The following is a 3,735-nucleotide window of genomic DNA, read 5'->3' as shown; positions in this document are numbered from 1 at the left end:
CTGCAGGTTACATTCTCAGAAAGCTACCTAGATGGGTGGCTAAAGCGTGGTTAGCCACCAGAAATTCATCCAAAGAGAAAGTTCATTGGCTAAATGAAGAAATGGGGCCATTTCAGAAGTGGTCTACATTCTTTGCAGGCTAAAGCATAAAGTTTTCATATATAAATGCAGTAATTCAGGTTTTGTTCCTGTAGTTCCTTTTCTGAATAGGGGAAAGAGGATAGGGTGACTTTTAGCTCCTCAACAGCAGTGCGAGTAATACAGCAAAGAGGGCTCAAGCTATGCCACAGCGTATTGAGGAGCTCCAAATTTGATAAACCTTGCAAGGGACCAGGAATGCAAGACAGGTGAGCTGTTTAAGGCAATATAACTGATAAGACTTAGTTCTGCAAAGAATGATTAAGGGAAAAAGTCTGCCCAGGAAATGGAGTAAAAGGGAGAAGAAGAGCAAAACCACATCATTGTGAGACAGAAAGGTGATGGTGTGGTATTCGAAGATACCAAAAGAGACTGGAAGAAATTTTGCAGGCATATATGTGGAAATTTATCTTGGAAGTTGTGAGGAGCACATCAGATCTGCAGGGGCATACAGGAAACAAATAGAAATGGTTAAAGTACAGAGCAAACACTAAAAAATATAGAGAGAATAGACAGCTAGTAAGTATTGTGGCTTACATCATCAAAGACTGAAGATATGTGGCAGGTGGCTGGGATCAACAGTATCTAACTTTTAGTAAGCTGAACTTTTGGAATCTGTGGTCATTGGCTCCTGTGGAACCTGGGACTGTTCACACACTCAAAATTAGGCACATGCTGCTGCAGATTGCTGAACTGGCCTGACTTACAGCAGTAAAGATAAAACTACTTCTACATGTGCCTAAGATTAGAGCATAAGGGTGTAAAATAAGCAGAGTTAGTGAGCCTTTTTTTTGTATCAGTGTTAGAGAAGAGGTGAAGGAGATAAGACAGCCTATATCTTGGTGCAATAACAGGATTAGTAAAGAGATGATAAAAAGAAACATGAAAAAGCTAAAATATGGAATTAAAAAAGTGGAACTGAACCATAATATGAGCTCTGATCATTCTATGAGACCTGTACAGTTCCTGCAGAAAGCTTTAGAGTTGTGCTCTGTTGGCATCTTCTGTGCCTGAAGAAGGGATACATTTATGACATACCTGCAGTGTTCAAATTTTGTGACTTCTCCACAGAAGGATGACAGAATAATTTCCCTGATGATGTCCAGGACCTTATTCAAAATGCATCTTTCTGAGACAAACGAAATTATTTTTTCTCTGCTAGGAGGCTAAAGCTCTAAAATGCTACAAATGGCTTAGCAATACCTTGATCCTTGGTAAGTTGCCGAAAGCACCTTCAGCCTTTCCTTGAACATCTTCAATGTCCTTCAGCCCACTGTGCATCCTAGTGGTTCTCCACTGGACTTGCTCCTATTTATTGACCTCTCTCTTGTGCTGGGATGCCCCAAACTGGACATAGCACATAGCACACCAGATGAGGCCTCACCAGTGCTAGCTATAGGGAAATAATCACTTCCCTCAACTCCCGACCTCCTGACTACATTCTCGCTAATGCAGCCCAAGATACGGTTGGCCTTCCTCACCACAGCTACTGGTTTAGGTTCAGCTCACTGTCCACCAGGATCCGCAGCCTCTTCTAAAAGCAAAGCTGCTCCCCCACCAGTCCGTGCCCAGCCTGTACTATTGGCAGGAATAATGTCTTCCCAGGGCCAGGGCTTTGCATTTGTTAATGCCAGACTGCATGAGAGTCCTGTCAACCCATTACTCCAGCTTTTCAGGGTCCAGCTGGATGCCAGCCCTACCCTCATTGTATCAGCTTTTCCTACAATTTGTTGTTGCCAACTACAAACCTGCTGAGTCAGTGAAAATAAAACAATCATCTGGTGCTGGTGATGGATTCTTCCTCAAATGCCTACTACATTTATACAGCATGCTGTTTCCATTCTCCAAATTATTATTCGTTGTGATTTTGTACTATGTGGTCATCCCACATAGTATCCATAGTAAAAAACAGTACAAAAAAAGAGGGTTGGGTTTTTGCCAGAAAAGATCTTATTCTTTAACCTCATATTTTTAACACCCTCCTTTTAATCTGTGTTTTGTTACTAATCCATGACTGTACAATACAGTTAAACTGACTGAAGCTTCCCCCAAAGGCACAACCCAAAGACAAGGTGAGATCGGTAAACCCAGTTTTAATCTGGCTGATTATAATGGTCATTGGGTAATATTTTTAAGGCTGGCAAGTCCCATTTTCAGAAAGGAACCCACCTCTCTGTGTCAAAATATCCTCTGCTCCCAGTGCATTGAGGGGTCCTCAATGCTAGTCCCATTTTTCACACTGGAGTCTGGGAGCTGTTGAAGAGCTGGCTGTGAGTAACTAGAACATCAGTGCCCTCTCTCCAAATATCATGCCGGTTTGCAAGTTTTTCTGGTTCAAGACTGCCTCCTTCCTTGCCTTGAAATGATAATTTCTGATACTTAATCTGATACAAAGGTAGCAAATCTGAGCACAAAATAAATGCTTTGTATTTAAGGCTGCAGCCACCTTGTTATTTCTTCGTCAGGAACCGCAATGTAAGGTATTTGTTGTGATGGCTTTTAACATATGGAAGATCAAGATCAGATTCCTAAAATATTCTGAAAACCAGTTATAGCTTTAACAGTGACTGTGGTTAAATATAAAACCTAAGTAATTTGTTCTATTAAAAAGTCAGAGTCTTATTTTTATCAAGTGATGTTATGAGGGCATGTTCTAAATCAGCCAAAAGCTCCTGTAGCAATAAGAGCTTCACTTCTGCAATTTTTAACAGCCCAATTAAGTTGGTGTGGCTTCTTTGTGCATTTTGTTAGCACAGAATTCTTCTTCTGACACTGACCAGATCAGGCAGACTCTAGAAGATTAAACATGTGAAGAAGACACAGGCAAGGAAAATGCAAGAGCTGAATAATAACGTTGAGTTTATTTTTCGCTTGCAAAGATGAGTCTCATTTGGACAGGGTCAGGTTGTGATGGGCACACAGGACTAAGAAGTAAAAACACACATTTCATGCATTCATATAACACTTCTCCCCTTGACATCCCTCTTCGTACTATCGTACACTCACTTCTCCATATGCATGGGCCCAGTTTAAGATTACGCCGTTAATGATGATATGCAACTATTCCAAGCATCCTTTAACCAGAATGCGTATTCCATGCAGGATTAAAGAACAGTTTGTCTGATGCACACTAGACAGGCGGTATGGAGCAGGGTCAAGGCAAGCATGTAGCAGAGCTCTGAAATGTCCTTTTTGATCAAGCAAGTTGTGAGCATATGTTCGCAGCTGGAATGCGTGCTCAACTTACTTTAGTGGAGTTTCGGCACTGACCTTTTGCTGCATTCCTTCAGCAGCAGTAAAATGGTTCTGCTTAAGTAAACTGACATATACCACGTGCAAACCCAGCTGTCTTCTCCAGCCCACCATTTCTCCTACGGTTACAAAAAGCCTGAAGGCATGGGAATGCTGTAATTTAATGTGTAATAACCCCTCATGAAAATAATGTTGTGAAAAATAATTGTGCTCATGGCACAATAAAAATCCACCTTGAGAAACCGGCTTAAGAATTGGCCAGAGGAGTGCATGTTAATGGGTCCTGGATTGTTGTACTTTATTACTGTCTGGTTGACACAAACACAGGAAGTTAAAGCCTCTTAC

Source organism: Pygoscelis adeliae, unplaced genomic scaffold (genome assembly GCF_000699105.1).
Source record: "Pygoscelis adeliae isolate BGI_AS28 unplaced genomic scaffold, ASM69910v1 Scaffold65, whole genome shotgun sequence".
NCBI classification, from domain to species: domain Eukaryota; kingdom Metazoa; phylum Chordata; class Aves; order Sphenisciformes; family Spheniscidae; genus Pygoscelis; species Pygoscelis adeliae.
This window is presented reverse-complemented; position numbering follows the sequence as displayed.